This window comes from Erpetoichthys calabaricus, chromosome 8 (assembly GCF_900747795.2).
Source record: "Erpetoichthys calabaricus chromosome 8, fErpCal1.3, whole genome shotgun sequence".
Lineage (NCBI taxonomy): Eukaryota > Metazoa > Chordata > Cladistia > Polypteriformes > Polypteridae > Erpetoichthys > Erpetoichthys calabaricus.
Window position 1 is genome coordinate 109,245,081 of NC_041401.2, and position 14,803 is coordinate 109,259,883.

The 14,803-nt window shown below is 38.0% G+C and overlaps 1 protein-coding gene across 5 annotated transcripts in view; it reads right to left on the reverse strand.

Annotated features, from left to right (window-relative positions):
- Positions 1–14,803, reverse strand: part of LOC114655926 (SH3 domain-binding protein 4-A-like) — a 165,787-nt gene that overhangs the window by 111,112 nt on the left and 39,872 nt on the right. The window lies entirely within an intron of this gene.

The window sequence follows — 14,803 nt, forward strand, 5'->3', positions numbered from 1 at the left end:
CGATGCCCTAAGGGAGGGTGGGAGGAAGCATCTAATGAATAGGAAATGCCTAACTGATTAGGAAGGCTATGGACTGACTAGACTTTGGCATTTTTTTCTTGCTTCACGGTGATTATATCATTTTGTCCAGAGCTTAAAAGTTAAGGGAAGATATTACACTTCCCTAAAAGGATTAGCAAAAGACATCACAAACCTCCACTACCTATCACCTGCCTCACATCTTGCAGATTCAGCAAGGGTCATCAGTGATTAGCCCCATTTTGCTTATCTTGTGAAATCTGTGTAAATGAAACTGTTCAATATCCAATAAATACTACTAGAAATCAAAACAAAAGGAGCTTACCAAATATATAGACAGTTTATGATCACTGATAAAATATTCTTCCAGTCATATCTTAGTGATGTGTGAGGAAAACCTGGAAGAAAACTTATAGTCAGTGCACTTACATGCACTTTAATAACCTGGCATAAGGATTTCTAAAATGTCATGTAAACCCTTATTCTGGTTAGAGATACTGGCTTAACACATAGAGATGTCGCTGAGAGTAACTCAGTTATTTGGTTGTGTAAACCCTTAACCGGGTTACAGTTAAGGATTTTGTAGTCTGTGCATGTCAGTTGTACTTGTCTCCCGCACATGTTTTTGCATCGCACATTCTTTCAACAGGCACAAATAGAGACGTTAACAAGAGAAATATTGGGGCAATTACATTGATCCTTCTCCTGTTTGAAATAATCTCTCATTATTTCCGAAATCGCTAAATTTATGTCGATAAGCTGAAAGTACAGTGCTAAGCTCTGGAGCACAATCTCAGGAGCAGTGTTGCGGGTAACACATTCAAAAAAAAAGTTAACATTGTCCGATTACTTTTTAAAGTAACTAGTAACCTAACACAACACTTATTACACTGAAGTAAAAATATTTGCAGTATTATTATCCCAGTGGCACACAGTGAAATCCAAGCAGAAAAGAGTGTGCTGCATGCAATCCAGTAAAAGAAACTGGACATGTGAAGGACATATATTTTCTAATCATGTCATATTCTCTCTCAATTTAATAAAACACTTTTCATCATTTTACTATTCCTGAGGTGGAAATATTTCTTACATTTAATGAAATCTTAAAACGCACTGCTGTTTTTACACTTTATTGGATCAAATGTCACTGAATGAGAATTGTAGTGTAAATGCTAAATCTGCCCTAAACAAGCTTGTGGTTTGCCATTCATGTTGTTCCATATTTACTTTGCTAATTTGGGGCAAAAGAAAAAGAAAAATTACACCTGGCCGTACTGGCCAAACAAATCTTAACCAAAGCAGATGAGCCCCAGATGTAGAATACTGAATAAACAATTAATTAAAAAATGAGTTTTGTTACACAACCAACACTCATACCTAAAGTAGTTCCACTATGAAATGTGAATACATGCCTGCCCTCTCCCTAAAACTACAAAAAGAAAGTGTCCTTGATTGTAACTATTTTAACTTCTAATGTCCATCCAACTTTAACTGTGACAAGGTCACAGAAAACACAAGCTTAAAAAAAGAAAATAATATATGCAGACTAGAGAACATGGACATACAGTACATTTATTTTGGCACTTGCAATTAAAGATTAATACAACAGCTTAAACAAAGAAAGTCAGTCAGTCAGTCATCATCCAACCCGCTATATCCTAACACAGGGTCACGGGGGGTCTGCTGGAGCCAATCCCAGCCAACACAGGGCACAAGGCAGGAACTAATCCCAGGCAGGGCGCCAGCTCACCACAGGACACACACACACACACACACACACACACACACACACACACACACACACACACACACACACACGCACACCAAGCACACACTAGGGACAATTTAGGCTCACCAATGCACCTAACCTGCATGTCTTTGGACTGTGGGAGGAAACCGGAGTACTCAGAGACACGGGGAGAACATGCAAACTCCACGCAGGAAGGACCCAGAAAGTGAACCCAGGTCTCCTTACTGCGAGGCAGCAGCGCTACCACTGTGCCACCGTGCTGCCCCCCCAAAAAAAGTATACCAGTCAAAGTTGAAATGAATAATTTTCTGCAAACACAGTAGTCCTTCTTTATACTGCTGCAAATGATGGAGGTGCTGCTGGTACAGGGTAGATATATAGTTGATTCCCACACTTTGTGTTTTAGACTTAATTTGAAATACATAAATGTGCTATTTGTTACACTGATTAACTCAATGCCAAAGCACGTTGTTTTCAAAAAGGTTTGCAAATTAATTAAAAATCAAAAGTTGACTGTAATATTTCTCTTCTTCAGTACTTCACTTAGTATTTTGTTGAACTGAATGGTACTACACTTCTGCACTAGTCGTACACTCCTTTTATTTATGTTTGTTTTAACTTTTCTTCAAAGAAATTACATAGACTTCTTGTGTACAGGTTACGCTCTGACCTTGAACTGTAGTTATCCCAAATCACTTGTGATTCTGTTTCAATAGAGCCATTAACTCCTTGGCATATCACATTTGGGGAAGAGACAACCACATAGCTTCTGTGGTCCCCTTTCAGTCTATTTACAGCACAAAAGCTCATTTACTGTCACACTGGGTTTAGAAAAGCAAGCCTAACTAAGTGACCTTGAGGTTAGTCATCTCCTGAAAGATCAAAGATTTAGGTAGCAACACCAGCGGTTTTGCCTGGATGATGAACAAAGGCTGTTTGTTTGATCTGTCAGTTTGTTTTTTTTTTCATCTTGTCATAAACTTTGAGGATCAATGTTGCTTAGCAGGGGCAACCATGGAGGCTGCACAAAAAGGATAAACAGCATAATTATGTGGAGTAGAGATGGGAAAGATGTTGATATTATTGAATAACATGGAATATTTTTAAATTTAGCTTTATGACCTGCATGTTACAAGGCATTACAAACTAGAGAAAATAAGATATGAGAATGTTGCACCAGTTTTCTTTTGTTCACAGTACCCATTTAAGCAAGAAAGCAAGAGATTATTTCGAAGTTTTAGGACTATCATGCTTAGTTAACTGCTGGCCCTAACTCATGAAAACCTGAATACTTGTAAGGATTTCATCAGGATTTGGATGCCCAGAGAAAGACAGGAGACCATAGCTATGAGCCAAATGTGAGTTTTTCCCTATTTGCATTGTTTGGCTCCAGATGCATACAATTTTTTTAATCAATGTTGAACAAGCAGCAGCAACAATGTCAGTTATCTGAGGCCAGGAGCATCAGGCACCTCACATGATGTCAGCGTACACCAGATTGGGTTGGCTTTGGCATCACAAGAGCTGCCCGCAGTTCTGATATTTGTAATGTTCATGAGCAATTTGCTGGATGGGCTGATTCTTAGCTCCACATCACCCCCAGCTCATCAAAAGACCACCATAACTTTAAGGATATTTTAAGGATAGGTAACTTGTGTCTAACTATAACATTTAATGGAATGCATCTTGATAAATTACTAGCTGTTCTCAATGATATCTAACAATAGCATTTGTAGAAAGTGAGTCAGTAATTTTCTAACCTGCTTATTCGTGAACAGGGTTGTGGGGGTGCTGCAGCCCATCCCAGCCAGCGCATGGCACAAGGCTGGAACAATTCCCTAGACAGGGCTCCAGTCCATTGCAGAGTCACAGATTCACTTAACTTGCATGTCTTTGGAATGTGAGAGGAAACCCACACAAATATGAAGAGAACATGTAGGGGGCACTCTGTCAGCAGTGCTGCCCTATTTGTAGAAAGTGAATTTGAAAATTATTCAAATTTTGCATTCTCCTGAATAGTTTTAAGACGTTGCAATTGAAAGCATTCAGGAAATCCTTCTGGCACAAACATGCAAGCTGCTTTATTCAGAGTTTTGCAGGGCTAATTGTCATCGCATAGCACATACTTTTCTACTTATGTCATTAAGTATGATGACAAGTCTGTCTTTCTAAAATTCCATCTTGAAGCTGTAAAGCTTTGTACTGATTGAGTGAAAAGCTTCAGCCATTACACAGAAATATACAAAGTGGACAATACTGGTTATTCAACAAATCTGTCTGGAAAATATTAATCCCACAGCTAAGGGTCAGAAATAATCAAATTTACACAGTTATATCTAAGAAGGTAACTGTAGAAATGGAAGCTTGAACTATTAATTACTGGCCAGTCACAGTGTAAGTTGTTGACACTGAAAATTTGTGGGATTGTGGGCAGCCAAAGAAATACTCACGGATAGCTATGTCTAAATTGTGTATTGAGAATATTGAAAGGATCATATGACAAAATATCTAAAACATGACCATTTTCTGAAAGAAATTGTAGCAGTGCATTTTTGTTTATGACAGAAAGTGAAAGTGATGGTGATTCCTGCAACAGTCTGTGGTTGAAGCCTTTGAAGTGCAGACAAAGTCATATTGGCATAGAAGGAGCTGGTCATCCTGCTAGATTGTTAAATTTCCCTGGTAACCAAGTGTATGTCATAGTAAAATAAATATCAATGGTAATTAATTGCTACACCACAGAAATTCATAACATATTTCTACCAGGTAACTTGTTAATGAATGATTATTTGAAGAGTTGTTGCATACATCCTGTACCAGAACTTTTTAAACTTTGCAATGTATTCTATCGATTCAAAACTGTAAGTAAAAAAAGCAAACAATCCAAACTAAGGCATTTCAACACATCCCAGATATGTGTACGTCTGTTTATCCTGTGACTCTAAATTGGCCCTGAGCATGTATAGGTCTGGGCTGTGATGTATGCTACAAAGGACCGGTGTCACATTCAGGTCTAATGATGCTAAGATATGCTTTGACCTCCTAACATTTAAATTGGATTTAGCAGGTCACAAAATGGATGGATAGACATTTTCTGTGAGCTAGAGAGAACATTTTGGGGAAAGAATAGGTAAAACATTAAAATAAATGCATAATGGGGACTTTCTGAAAACAAAAATGTCTCTAATGTAATTAATCACAATAATAAGGCTGTTTCACTTTATTATTTAATTTCAATAAACTGTTTGCATTATTGTAGTAAGCTAATTTACCTATTCTGATCTGACAGCAGGAGAAAAAGTAAAGCAAACACTGCTCTGCCCTCCATTACTCATTACTGGCAGTATTTATCTCTCTTTTATATAATTACAATGTTAAAAACTAGCTGACGCCCGCCGTAGCATACGGCGGTGAAAGAATAGTAACGGAAAACCGTGAGAAAGGAATTCAGAAATCAAGAAGAAATAAATACTTCTTGAAAGACGCAGTGTGCATATAGAATTTCCGGCCAAGCAGGATTACATGTGAAAGTGATAAATAAATCAGGCTTTCCGAATTTATGTACTATGGCCATGGCATCCTGATAGTTTTGTTGCATGTATCTTGGACTTCCTGGAAATGTGGACAGTAATATGATCATTTTGCCTACATGAACGTTGTTATTTTCAGCGTTTACTTGCAGTGCGTCTGATAGTTTGACGCGCAGATCTTGTTGATGTAATCTGAGATAGTTGAGACACGCGCCCTCTGTTTTAGTTTGCCGCTGGAGTGCAAAATACTAAATGTATTCCTCATTGCTAATCTGTACGCGTAAAATTGGCATTGAGTAAGCCTTATTCGTTTGGCAGTTCTTTTATCGGGAACATGTTGTAAATCTTTGTGCCAGCCAATGTCTCCATAAGGGAATAAAAGTGGGTAAACCATAGGATCGCAATTCATATTGAGCGTGGAAATCTGTTTACAGGAGTTGCCTATGGGATAGATGCAAATGTCCCTTTCGGCAGGCGTTTCGCCATCTTCTCCAACGAAAATCGCTACAACATCGGTGTGACATGTCGGGGCATTGTATCGTCGTAAATCCTGCCTAGGGGTTTCCTTGAAAACCATTCGTACAGATGCTGTTGGATTAGACTGAGTGATTTCATGCATGTGTTTGTATGATTTAGCAAAGGGGTTCATGGTTCTGAGCATGGAATCTAGCTGGAGAAGTATATTTTCGCTGCATGCAGAATTGCTTTATTTTGTAAGTGTACTTTAGTAGCTTGCGCTGTGTCAAAAACATACAACTGTCCATATCCTGGAGAGGTAGAAGTGTTAGCGTATAGTGGAGAGAATTGGTGATAAATTTGCACATGTATTTTATAACAGTATGGTCCGTGGCCAGGAGGTCGAGTAATCTGTGCACCCATGGAAGCAAACATTTGAGAAGAGTTGTATTCTCAAATGTGTTCACGATAATTTTTACCTTCTGATGTTTGCTTTGTAAGAAGCTGTTGTAAAGACACAGGTGGCTCCCACAAGGTAAAGCAACTTTACCATTGTGGCAGCACCTCAAGTACTTGTTGGATGTATTACGCTCAGCAGGCCAGAATAGTGCATGACATGAAAGACGATGAATAGGAATCGAGAAATGCCGTGTTGGCTGCATGTGGGCGGGACCGGTTTTAAAGTGGAAGCATGACGAACCAGAAGAGAAATATATATAAGACATGCAACAAGTTTACATTTTAATAAGACATGCTCTCAATGGCATTCTGGACTCATCTAAGTCTCACGCAACAAGAAAAACTTTGAAGCTACAAAAGCCGATTGAAAATGAGATCTTCATTAAGGAGAAAATATCCATTTTCTATACAGGATTTTTCCATTATAGTGTTAGACACAGAAGAGCAAGATACAAAGAAGAGAGTAACCAAACCTGTATAGTACACCTGTTCACTCCAGGGCACACTCATATAAACACTAACTCAATCACTCATACTGAGTCAATCTGAAGTTGCCAATTAGCCTAACATGAATGTCTTTAGAATGTGTCAATCCAGGAATCAAGCATGGAGTCCAAAAGCTGTGAGGCAGCAATAATAACCGCAGCACTATACTCATGCTCTAAACAGAAAAGTCATTTTCAATAACGATAATATTTTACGGAATCATTTACCATCAATGATCAAAGGTTTGAATGTACACACAAAGATGCAAATATATACATGACAATAAAGTTGGAAGACTTAGATAAAAAGCAAGCAAGGTTAGCACAGCACTAGAAATAATCTTTTAACAGATTAAAAGGTGTGATTGTTATATTTCATATGCAATACAGAAACTACAAATAGCACCAGACATTAAAGGAGAAATTCAAATGAATGCATATCAAGAAAGGTACACATTCAGACTTTAGAACTGGGATTCCAATTTTAAAAATAGTTTATATAGGGATCACAGTGTATGGAATTATTTGGGGCATTCAGTTTTAGAACACCATAGGTCTGAACTTTCTCCTAGAAGAGGATTCTATAGTGGACAGGTAACTAGTAGTTGTGTATATTAGCAAAATAAGGGCCTATCCATGCTGTTCAGTGCATATCACACTCTTAGCAGATGAGTTTCATACCTAGAATTCCAAAAATCACTGCACAGGATTCTCCAACACAAATTAACATCTTCTCTTTTTAAAGAGAATCATGAAACCAGAGCCCCTATGAAAAGCTAAATATATTGTGTCTGGTCCAAAATTAAACCTGAGAAGCTAAATAGGTCTGACACAGCATTGTCCATTGCTGTCCTCTTTACGTGTATAAAATGTAGCCTACTGCACAAAGGCAACTACAGAGTTTTTACTACTATGTAATGGTATCCCAGCCAAAATAACAGCCAAAACAGACAAGAAAACAACATTGTTTTACTAATGGGTGCAAAGCAGGAAAATGGTGCAAATAATAACCAATATGAATCAAACTAAAATAAAGCTAGGCTCTCAACATAGATTCTCAGTAATAGTGGTAAATCCGGACCTATAATTTAATTGGTTATAGCTTTCATATAGTGTACAAAAAATACGCAGTCTTACAACCTGTTAACCAACTGGCAAAAGCTTCCATGTAAAGAAGTTGTACTAGGACAGCAGGGAGAGGACAAGGGCTTGTAAAAGAGGAAGGGAACCAGCAGGAAATACTATATTCTGTCACTGCACTCACCAACTTCTACAGGAGAGTCCATAGACAGTGACTACATAATGCGCTGCCATAGCACCCACTTAGTTCAGAATCATAAGTTACTACAGAATTTAAACAGCCACCATTTGTCCAGGACAAAACACATGCTGCCTTAGAAAGGCAAACTGTGTGACTAGAAAGGAAAATGCTGTCATTTTCCTTTTTCTGTTAAGAGGTGACAGTTGTTATTCAAATAAAGTTACACAACAATTAATCATGCTGACAAATGTATACAGTACTGTATGCTAGCAGGGATGTGTGGCATTACACAGAGTGGAATAAAGATTAGGTTCATTCACTAAATAAATTCCTCAGGGGAGAAAAAGTTTGGCCATTAACCAAAATTTTACCAACTAAACCCACCATGGTGAGTAATACTGTATACTGTACCTGTGCCAAGTCCCAAAATGCCTCCTAGAGAAACCTCCCTAATAAACCACAGGTGCAGGCATTAATTTTGAAACAAAATATAGCCTACTGTTTTTCATATCTTTTTCCCTCTCAACATATGTATACTATATATACTACTACAACTATCTATCTGCATATATATGTAGAGAGAGACAGAGAGACAAACCAAAAATGAGGCGAAGTCAAGATCATAAAGATAATTCAACTGGGAATCCCTTATATCAATTTGCCTTTGTAATGCCTCACTGTGACTGCTCCTATCATTAACCAAGTCAGAACCTTTTCCTTTATTTTAGTAATACTGCTGTGGGTTGTTGTTGTTTTGTTTTTTTATTTTTATTTTTTTTTTTTTTACAGTATTTATGTTATTTTCTATTTATGCTATTTATTGAGCTTCTGAGAAAATGCTAAATTTCCCCCTTGGGACAAATAAAGAGCCATCTATCTATCTAAAAGAGCGAGCGAGAGAGAGAGAGAGAGAAGTTGGAACACATTAATAAAGTCTTCCAGAGTTTTATCCACAATAGTGAACAAAGAGACTAGCATGACACTGGCTTAAATAGTGTTGCACTAATGACATCACATAATGCAACTTCTGGATATACAAATAATAATAAATATGGCCCCAGGGCCTCCTCTCCCAGTGAGGGTTCAGGAGTATAAATGGCCAAAGAATCTGCCAGAAGGTATTGTTTTGAGTACCAATCCTCAGTTTAATCTGGAAATAATCAGGAAATAAACAAGACTTAACAGCCTCTCCCAGCCAAAGCCCAATGATGTACTGAGTAGTAATGTCATTGGTGCAGGGGTTCATGTGCCAGAAGTGATCCACTGTAAGCACAACATTTATACAGTGTGTGGGCACCTGGGGGAGCTCCCTAAACACCTAACACAACCAGGCTCGGACACAAACATGAAAGGCAAAGAATCTTTTATTGTGGGAAACTCTTCCCCAAGCATTTTTAAACCACAGCCACAAGTACAATTAAGCACAGGCACAATACGGCACAACTCTTATCTTCTTGCTCTGTCGCTGCCTCCTCCACGCACGTTTCTTCATCCTTATCCTCCCAAACCTGGCTCATTGATGTGAGGAAAGCAGCTACTTTTATCTAATCCACGAGAGTGCTTCTGGTGATATGACACTGCAGCTCCGAAGTACTTCCAGATGAGGTTGGAGCCCTATGGAGTAGGGACTCCCAAATCCCGCAGCTCCCCCTGGTGGCCCCCGCAGGACCAAACAAGGCTGCACCTCAGGACTACAAGTGCTACAAAGGATGGTCTCATGACAGGCTGTAGTAACACCTGGTGATCTCCCAGTGGACAGTGATACCAGCCATATTAGATATCACCCATCTAAAGTATACATTTTAAAATTGAAAAACTTTTGATAATTTTACAAGATACATATTTGTGACTTAACAAGTCCCACCAGATATAAGTATCAGGGCACAAAAAGCTTAAAAAAAAAAGACTTAAAAAAAATTCAAGAGATCATGTTCTACAAATTATCCACAAACCATTCATTCAACTCAATGAGTATAGGAGGTGTTCTGTCTCAAACGCTGTAAAACCACAGCAGTCCATGTCAAAATCTGTCTGATGAAAAAGTGGAACAGAAAATGGATAGCATAAACGTGCTCTGGTTAGCTTCAGAGCTATGGGTCATTTCCTGGTCTCTTCACTGTCAAGATGGACTCTGCATGTCTGAACCCCACCACTGCCAAAATTGGTTCACCTTCTAGATCCCAAAGATGTATGTGATTAACAGCCTAATACTAAATTGGTACTGGTCACTATCCAAGTAGAGTGTACATATTGTCCCCATATTCAAGTTGGATTTGTTTGGGTAGACTTTTTGTACATTCCAAACTCCTAAACATTAAGTTGTCTGGCAACTATAAACTGGCACAAAGTGAGTGAATGTGGGTATGTATGCTGAAGTCCAATCAACCTGTCTTTGTATAATGAGTTTAAAAAAAAAAACTGAAACAGTAAATGAGTGAAAATGTTAACCTGGTATATGTATGTGGGTGGGTGTACCCCAAGATGGACTGATTTTGCAGTGATGATCCCTGCTTTGCTAGTGCCAGATGTTGCCTAGAAAAGCTTTGCCTCCCCACAATACAGTATTAGGGAAAAAGGTCTGTTTTTAGGTCGTTAAGTGTGTTGTGCTGCTTAGTACAATTCTGATAAGCAGCTGCAGTGTGTCAGCAGGGGTGGAATGAGGGAGAGTTTAACAGGTGAAGCACATTCTTAGGAATTTGTTTACACCAGTCATATGAAATTCATATCATTCTTTCCACACCAAAGAATAAAAATTATATTCCCTTCAGAAACCACCCCAGAAATTTCTGAGGCACATTTTTTCCTGTATCAATTTTTCACAATTTTTTTTCCACCTGTCTTGGGCTGGAAATCTTCACCCCTGTAAACTCCTTTTCTATTAAAGTATATTTTGTTCCTCTCACTTGCTCTCTCTCACTGTCACTCATAGACTTCTTATAGCTCTGTGTTTAAATGGTTTATCTCTCTTAAAATCTAAAGTCCCTCATCCCTTCCCATCTCACTTTCTCTCTCCCCTCATTCCTTCTTTGGCATTCTGACATTCCTTCCCTTTCTATTGACTGCAACCTCTATTTTCAATTTTCCTTTCTCTAAATAAGTGCACTCCATTCAGTTAGGCATTACTTTCTCTCTAAGGTTTACCGAGTTCCTCTCAATTTTCCGTAACACTCCCTTTCTGCAAACTTCTCACACTTCTCTTTCTCCTTTGTTTTCACAAAGAGATTGCAACATTCACTTGGTCATTGCCTTTTCATCATGTTGCATGCCTGTGTCACATGGATGGAGCAACATGGTAACTTAGATATTTGCAGTTTTCCCTCACAGCTCCAGCAACCGGGTTTCAAATCTCACCTGTGCTAGAGTTGGTTTGGATTTTTCATTTTCCAAGGGTGGGATTTTTCATTTTCCGAGTGTATGTGGGCTTCCACCATGTCTCATTTAATATCACTGAGATGTAAAGGTTAACCTGATTTGCAACTCTGAATTAGCCTGAAATGTCTAAGTGTGGGTGTACCACCCCATCCTGAGCTGAATCTTATGGGGCTGGCTTCAGCACCTCAACCCTGTAACACAATGAGCAGGTGCAGTAAGCTAATGGCCTGATGTCCCAAAGTATTAGGCCTATTAATATTTCTTTCATTTTTTCCTTTCATGTTTCTCCGGTTTTAAAGATGTCCAACCAATATCAGAATAAGGGAAATACATTAATAATTTTATATATTCTTCAAAACTCAAACAAAAGCAAACACAGATAAAACTAAAATGAAATTAAACTCATGGTTGGTATATTTCTTATAACATATAAAACATTTAAACAGAAATTATGCATTCATACATTTTCTAACTCAATTAAAATCATGATTCTTAGGAGACATGGTCAATCTCAACAGCAATTGGCACAAAATTAATTTGGAATTTCAAATAATTTTGTGTACAGACTCACCTTACATCCACGTTCTCTCTCTAATGTTGTCAGACACCTTTAGTAGTAAAAATTAGGTTTCTTATTATTAGCAGTCATCCACAAAGTAAAATATGGACCTTTGGAATTTTTTTTAAGTGTGACTAATTACAATAAAGTGGTGCATTCTTATTTCATTTGTCACAAGACACTTTGATGCAAAATCCACACAACACAGCACCATTGCTGCTAATGCGTTTTTCAACAAAACACCATAAATGTATCATAAAAAATGGATGATTAATAGGGTGGCATGGTGGCGCAGTGATAACGCTGCTGCCTCACAACAAGGAGATCAAGTTTCCAGTCATAGGTGCACCCTGCATGGAGTTTGCATGTTCTCCACAGATCTCCTGCTGCTGCTCCAGTTTCCTCACATTGTCCAAAGACATGCAGATAAGTGGATTGCTAAAGCTAAATTGGCCCCTGATGTGTGTGTTGACCCCTTGATGGGCTGGCACTATTTCAAGGGATTGTTCCCACCTTGTGCCACATTTTTGCTGGATTGGGATTCAGCTTCCCTGAGACCTTGCCCTGGATAGCAGGTTTAGAAAATGGGTGGAAGGATAGATGATTAATATTTAGTGTCTACTCTACACAATTCTTATCCAAGGCCCAGCAATGTAAACTTTGTAAAAGAGTGGAGAGTGCATGATGCCTCCCTAATCATGTCCTGTTAAATTTTAACTAAAGCTAACAAAAATATCCCTTATATTCCTCAAGTCAGATATATCTGATGAAACACAGAAAAAAATAAATAAATATAAATTAGATGGTCTAGGTGGCATTAGTAGCTATCTCTTTCTTGTGCTTGTAAAACTGAGAATTTTAGTGGTTGAAGCCTGCCGTGTAGAAATTATTTAAAAAAAAGTTCAGAGCTCCAAGATAGTCTGTCTTGTGTTTAAATTTTAGACTATAACACAATGAGCGAGGATCTAGGGCAAGGATCTAAGCAACAGTGACAGCACATGTAGTCTATCAAGGGCCTGACATACAGTGACACCCTTTTGAGCCACTATCCTAAACAGTACCACCTTATCTTTTAATGTCAAACAAAACAGCTGTTCAAACTAAAAACATACTTAAAGATGGAGAGAAAATATAAATGCCAGAAAGGAGGCTGTCAACGGTGGGTAAACTCCTGAAATCTCCTGTGAAATAACTCTACTTTTTACTTCACCTTATAACAGTCCACCCATGGCAACAAGTGGAGTGCTTTAAGCCCTTTCTATGCAACTGCATTTGACCATCTCACAAACCATTCGGAGTACACACCCCACCTCCTTTACTGATACTGAAATTCTTTTCCATGCCCTTGGTCTCTATTGCCTAGACAACCACAACTCCCTCCACAACAAATATTCTTCCCACCTCATTAACAAATTACAGATTGTTCAAAAAGCTGCTGCCATTATTCTGACTCACACTAAATGTTTGGCTCACATGACCTCCACCTCTTTACCCAAAGCTGGCTTCATGTCATGGATTTGGATCATCTTCAAAACCTACTAGGCAGTAACAGCGTATTTAAAACAAACAACCATGAACATAGCTGTGAAGCCAAAACCTCCCCATCTAAAGTTAGTTAGTGATATAACCTTAACTTACTTGGCCAGCCACATTCATTTTTGAAGCTCCCACTACCTGGTACTTTTTTATTCATGTGTTCTCAGAACTTCTTTTTTTAATTGCTTTTATTTGGGGAAAAAAAGAACATTCCCTATGATCAAGTCTGACTTGTACAACAAAGAATATAACATTACAAACAGTCAAATCAAATTTAGAAAGACAAATTCAAAAAAGAAAGAGGAGAGCCAACAGCAAGAGTAAATCTTTAAAAACTACGAAGGAGGAAGACTGTCCTTTTCCCCCAAATATAAATCCTTATTCACATTTTTTTAAATAATCTTTCCATATTTTTAAAAATTTGAACAGATCCTCTAGGTGAGAATTTTATTTTTTTCCAATTTCAAGTAGTATGGAACATCAGATACCCACTGACTTATAACAGGTGAGGTGGGATATTTTCAGTTAAGCAAGATAAGTCTACATGCTAATAGTGTGATAGTAGTGTGAATGAATGAATTTGTCCTTCACTTTAAGCCCATCCAGGAGTACAACAAACACAGATGTTAATGGGTTAGGAGTGATTGTGACACCAAGGCTGTCTGAGAGGCATTCAAAGATTTTGGTCCAGAATGATGTTAATTTGGTGCATGCCCAGAACATGTGGCCCAGTGAGGATAGAACTAAATTGCAGCATTCACAGGTTGGATCTTGGCCTGGATACATTTTGGACAATTTTAAACGAGATAAATGTGCTTGATAAAAGATTTTAAGTTGAATGATTGAATGCTTTTCACATATGGAGCAAGAGTATATTCTATGCATGGCTGCCTTCTGCTCCTTTTCTGTGACGTACCCTCGGATATTTGAAAGGAAGGGACTTTATAATGGTTTTATATATTATTGAGATGCTGTCTGACCCTTCAAGACTGACCAGTGTTGCCTCTGAAACAGAAATGGTGGTGGGGGGGGGGGGGGGGGGGGAGAAGTAAATTGTGCAGTTTGTGTTTTGGAAAAATGTTTTTGATTTGCAAATAGTGGAAAAATTGTGATGAAGGGAAGTTAAATTTGAATTGTTCATACGATGCAAAGGCATTATATTATATATATATATATATATATATATATATATATATATATATATATATATATATATATATATATATATATATATATATATACGCACACAATTCTTTAAGTGTTTTAATCCCGGATGTTCTCCAAACATTAAATAATGTGTAGGTTTAAAAGGTTAGGTGATTACCATGTAGTGGTGCAACAGATAAATACTTCTTTGCCTTAAAGTGCTACCTGTAT